Genomic DNA, 6,641 nt, shown 5'->3' on the forward strand with positions numbered 1-6,641 from the left:
AGGTTGGACTTCAACTTTAACTGGTTTGTTTTGTGTTGTTTGAGGTAGCTTTAATAAATGACATTGTTTGGAAAGGTAAGTGTATTGTTAAATAACTTTTTAAAAGTTTTTTTTTGTATTATACTTGCAAAAAATAGGATGGTCAATTTAACAAGTCACATGAACACTTTTTTTTCTGAGGTCATATTTTCAAAGATCTATGTCATAGGTGCATTCTTATATTTTCAGTTGATAGGCAACATCCCAAATTAACAGTAGATGTCTTCGTTTTACTTCTGTCTAAATTTCCCTTGCTTGGAGATCCACATAAGTAAAATCTGGCTCATCTTACCCCACTCTCCCCTACTGTATGTTTATGGTAAAAAATACAAAAAAAAAACTAGACATTGTCTCTTCGCCTAGCTGGATCTGGCCAGAGAATTTCATCAACATCACAGGCAATGTTGTCATTAGCAAGACACCTTGGAAAGAAACATCGTGAATGACGAATCCATCCTTGCATTACTGCTACCTCCATCTGGTCATAGGCCTCCTCCATGGCTTGGATGGGGTACCTCAGCCTGGAGACGGAGATCATATACCTTCCACCGCCTTGCCGAGAAAAACTCTTCTATAGGGTTGAGGAATGGAGAGTATGGTGGAAGATATAGGACGGTGAAATGTGGATGTTGCTGAAACCAGTTCTGAACCAGAGCAGAGCGATGGAAAGACACATTGTCCCAAACAACAATGTATTGCATATGATCGATTTGATTTGCTGCTGTTATCTTGTGCAATTGGTCCAAGAATGTAAGTATGAGTGCTGTGTTGTAAGGGCCCATATGGACATGGCGGTGGAGGACCCCATTCTGTGTAATGGCTGCACAGAGTGTTTTATTACCCCCACATTGCCATGGGACATTGACTATAGCCCTGAGGCCAATGATGTATCTTCCACCCCTTCGTGTTCTCGTCAGGTTGAACCCATATGAACTCATGCTGGATCTCCTCTCCATCCATTCGTAAAACTCTCTGAAGAACAGTGTCATGCAAAATTGTGTAGTTCAGTGTAGATCTAGTATACATATTACAGTACAGTAAAAGATTATGAGACAGTATGCAAGAACACACTGCTAAAGTGAATACATACAGTACCTCTGCATAATCATGCCGCAGTCGTTTCACCCTTTCGGAATTGCGCTCGAACGGAACTTCATAAATTTGCTTCATTTGAATAAGTTTATTTTGTAGGATGCGTGCCAGTGTTGATGTTGAGACCTGATGGATATCGTTGAAACTGGTGTGGTTATTGACAATGTTAGCTTGGGGCTGATTGAGTATTATAGCATTGTTGACCAAAACCATGTTTACTATGTCCCTCTCTTGCTGTTCTGTGAACATAGGAGGCCTTCCCCCTTGTCGTTCCTGACCCAAAATCCTATGTAGGAAAAAAACAAAACAGTATACAATAGTACAGTAATTTCACAGGAAAAGGTAACAGAAGTGTTGATAGTGCATAGAATACAGTACTGTGAGCAGTTACTGAAACCGTGCAGATGTTTTTGATATGATGATATTTTTACAATACACTGTACCTATTTTCCAGTCGAAATGTTATCACACTTGCCATAGTGTATCGGCTTAGATTTGGCTGTACTCGCAGTCCAGCCTCCCTCAGCGTCAGGCCATGGTTGACAACGTGGTCAACCAGTGTTGCGCGGATCTCGTTTGTCAGATTCGGTCCTCTTTGAGCACCTTCTTGTCTTCCTCTTCCTCTTCCTCTTCCTCTACCTCTACCTCTACCTCTACCTCTACCTCTACCCCTACCTCCAGCATGGCCTCTATCTCTTCCTCTTCCTCTGTTGATTCCTCCTCTGTTGATTCCTCTTCCTCCCCTTCCTCCTCCTCCTTCTCGTTCTCCTCATTCTCCTCCTCGTCTTACTCTTTCTCTGACTCTTCACATTGTGCAAACAAACAAATAAATGTCTAAAAATTAATAATAATAAAAAAGGGGAAAAAGATATTGTAGCACTTGCCAGCTCTGATAATAGTTATGTTTAATACTTAGTTAATTGCTAGTGTGGTGATCGTGGCATGTTAGCTTCAGTACTCCATTTAAGTTACATTGTTAACTTAGCTATGTAGGTACATCGTCAGATATGTTAGCTATGTACTTAAATATGATCGATGTATGCAGATATCTGTGTATAGGTGTAGTGTTAGTACTCCTCCTGTACTCCGATGTATGCAGATATCTGTGTATAGGTGTAGTGTTAGTACTCCTCCTGTACTCCGATGTATGCAGATATCTGTGTATAGGTAGATGCAGTGTTAGTACTCCTCCTGTAAGTAAATCCTGCTTTATTTTAATTAATTGTTCACACTATTATTTTATTTTATTTTAAACTGAAATAGTAAATATTTACAAATCTATTCTTCCCTATCCCTGCTGAAGAAAAGCATCCCCAAAACATGATGCTGCCACCACCATGTTTCACGGTGGATATGGTGTGTTCAGGTTGATGTGCAGTGTTAGGTTTCTGCCACACATAACGTTTTGAATTTTGGCAAAAATGTTCAATTTTGGTCTCTGACCAGAGCACCTTCTTCCACATTATGTTTGTAAACTGCAAACAGGATTTCTTATAGCTTTCTTTCAACAATGGCTTTCTTCTTGCCACTCTTCCATAAAGACCAGATTTGTGGAGTGCATGACTAATAGTTGTCCTGTGGACAGATTCTCCCACCTGAGCTGTGGATCTCTGCAGCTCCTCCAGAGTTACCATGGGCCTCTTAGCTGCTTCTCTGATTAATGCTCTCCTTGCACGGCCTCTCAGTTTAGGTGGACAGCCATGTCTTGATTGGCTTGCAGTTGTGCCATACTTTTTCTATTCCCGGATGATGGATTGTACAGTGCTCTGTGAGATGTTCAAGGCTTAGAATATTAATTTCTAACCTAACCCTGCTTTAAACTTCTCCACAACTTTATCCCTGACCTGTCTGGTGTGTTCTTTTGTCTTCATGATGCTGTTTGTTCACAAATGTTCTCTAACACACTTCTGAGGGCTTCACAGGACAGCTGTATTTATACTGAGATTAAATTACACACAAATGCACTCTATTTACTAATTAGGTGACTTCTGAAGGCAGTTGTTTTCACTGGATTTTAGTTAGGGGTATCAGATTAAAGAGGGCTGAATACAAATGCACACCACACTTTTCAGATATTTATTTGTAAAAAAAAAAAAAAAAAAAAAAAGTTGGAAACCATTTATAGTTTTCAATCCACTTCACAATTATGTGCCCTTTCTTTTGGTCTATTTTCATAAAATCCAAATAAAATACATTTTTCTTTGTGGTTGTAACATGTCAAAATGTGGAAAAGTTCAGTGGGTATGAATACTTTTGCAAGGCACTGTAGCTAGCTAGTTCTAGCTAATATCACCATAAAAGAAGGTATTGAGTGATTAGCATTACAATCTGAGGTCTCTTAGTTTCGCAAGCTGTCATTGAGGTATATTAGCTATTTGATGCTAGTTTTTTCACAAGCTAACCTGCATTAGATTGAATGAATGAAGTACTGTTTAAAATGTAATCATTTTTTCTCACATGATTTCCACAGCTTGTGAAACCTTCATTTAAGCAATACAAGTAACTCATTTCCTTATTACCAACTTTTAAATAATAACAGCTTTTAATAGTATGAGTAACAAACTCAGAGGTTTTCTCAGACCTTGCTCAACCGTACTCTCAGACTGCATGACGGTAAAGTAGTAAGACTGAAACTAGCTGAAAATGACATACACATGGTTTACTTCTCAACATCTGGAGGCTGTTTAAGACCAACAATGCTGTGATTGATATTACAAGATTCTACCCAAATGTTTGTGTGGGTTGTTGATTTTTTTATTTATTGTTTTACCCTTTACTTTGTTTACTAGATCTCTGTATGCAATCTTTCACATGTTCAGGCAAGATGCGTGTCTTAACAACATTTACAAGATTTGATCAGTGGGTTTAGTGGATTTCCTGGGGGTTTAAAGATATTGAATCACATTTTGTTTTTCTTTCACTCATTTTCAGTAAGCACTTTATCTTGGGCATTAGGAAATAGTTCTGGAGAAAATGGGAACAGTGGGCATGTAGGAAAAGATCCTGGACATGAACACATCTCTGGATAGCACCCACACACATGCACTAATATGCAAAAACATCGATGATGTAATCCTGAGCTCATCTTCGATCCCTTGATCTGGATGCTATGAGGTACTGATTCTAGCAGCTGCACCACAGAATTAATCGCGTTTATAAAATGTACAGAATTTCAGCTTTATATTTACATCTTAGTGCAAATGAAAAGCTCTTCTTTTCTATAAAGAAAATAGAGGAGAGGATTTTATCCGAGATGTTCTTCATCTTCAAGAAACTTTGTGTATTATGTTCAACTTCTACTACATCTGAAGTGTAGCTGCTTCAACATACCACACATTGACCAATATTATTAATGTGTCTAGCATAATGATCATATTTTATATCAAATATTACAAGTGTAATACTGGGAATGTGAATGTATTACAAGTGTAATACTGGGAATCTTCTCATATGATCAAAATCAAATCAAACCAAATCAAATCAAATTTTATTTATCACATACACATACATACAGGGTACGACATGCAGTGATGCTTTTTGCATCTGTCCAGTATATAAGAATAAAAAAAGGATTGCAATTTAGGAATTCAATTTAGGATAAAGAAATAAACCAAAACCAAAAGGAGATAGATAAATAAAAAAGTATAAACTATTTAAAAAACTATATAAAGTATGAAAATATAAGTGGAAAAATAACATACATACATATACAGTATACTGTGCAAAACTTTTAGGCAGGCAAAAAAATGCTGTAAACAAAGAATGCTTTCAGAAATATTAATAATGAGCGTTTATTTCTGTCAATTTACAAAATGCAAAGTGAGCAAACTAAAATCTAAATCAAATCAATATTTGGTGTTTCTACCTTCTGCCTTCAAACTAGCATGAAGTGATGGCACGGCCCCCACAGAGCCCTGATCTCAACATCATCAGAGTGTGTCTGAGATTACATGAAGAGACAGAAGGATGTGAGAAAGCCTACATCTACAGAAGATCTGTGGTTAGTTCTCCAAGATGTTTGGAACAACCTACCAGGCGAGTTCCTACAAAAACTGTGTGCAAGTATTAGAATTGCTGCTGTTTTGAAGGCAAAGGCTGGTCACACTAAATATTGATTTGATTTAGATTTCTCTTTTGTTCGTTCACTGCATTTTGTTCATTTATGAAAATAAATGTTTAACACTTCCATTTTTGAAAGCATTCTTTGTTTACAGCATTTTTCACACCTGCCTAAAACTTTTGCACAGTTGTATAAATATACATATACATAAATGTGTATGGTTTTTAAAGATCATTTGAACACTTAATGTTTACATATCTATACATAATGTGTAAATCTAGCAATAATCCCTCAGTAGAGGTATAAAACAGCTGCCTTTATGACTGTGCCAGCATGATGTCTGTGTTCTGCATGAGTCAAAGTGATAAGGAAAGTTTACACTTTACACTCAGAGAGATACACTTCACCTTAAGCTGATAAATGTGTGTGTGTGTGTGTGTGTGTGTGTGGGTGTGTGTGTATAACTGAGGTTCAGGGAACAGTAGGAACAAAAATGCACATGTTTGACTTGCTGTGTTTCTGAAAAATTGGGTTCTTTTTAATTTCTCATTTATACATTTGTAGTAACTGCATTATCCTTGTCAGGAATATCGAGAATACAGAGCTTGTCTTTAAGGAACAATGGGAATACAGCGAGTGAGGTGGGAATACAGGTTGAATGGGAATTGCAAACACACACACACACACACACACACAAACACACACAGACACACACACACCCATTCATACACTCATTCATAATCTAGCAGTACATTATCTTAATTTGGCCTGTTTTTTGGTAGGTTGGAGAAAATCAGAGAACCCGGTGAACCTGAGGAAAACCCATAGGTGAACATTCTGATTAAAAATAACGTATTGGGTAATACTTCCTATAACATCAGCAGCAGCAACAACAACAACAACAACACCAACACCACCACCACCAACAACAACAACAACAACAACAACAATAATAATAATAATATCAGCATTTTGGCGCTGCCTTTATGCTACTTTTTTTTATTTATATGTTAATTGCAGTTCAAAAGAAGCTCAAATCATCTTTCACATATTGTCTTTTATATGCAGTTACTGAGCAATAATACGCCTAATGACCTGACTGGCCAATCAGAATCGACCACAGCGTCATGATCTCTATTGACAGGCTTGAAATGTTATTGGCTTGTGAATGGGATTATGCTGCGATTCATTATGATCCTCTTATAAACTGTAGATTATGGACACAGACTCCCAGCCCTACATTTATATATATATATATATATATTGTTACACATATACATATTGTTACGCACTGTAAACCTTTCAGATTTACAGAAACTAAATCAAAGCATAAATCTACACAAGTTTTAAAAAGTTGGATAAATAGAGTTAATTGCAGTGAAGTGCCCTCATCTTCACATTTCGTTTTATCCACGCGAGGGGAGCGGCTTACATCTCTCTCTCTCTCTCT

This window comes from Tachysurus fulvidraco, chromosome 20 (genome assembly GCF_022655615.1).
Source record: "Tachysurus fulvidraco isolate hzauxx_2018 chromosome 20, HZAU_PFXX_2.0, whole genome shotgun sequence".
Taxonomy (NCBI): Eukaryota; Metazoa; Chordata; class Actinopteri; order Siluriformes; family Bagridae; genus Tachysurus; species Tachysurus fulvidraco.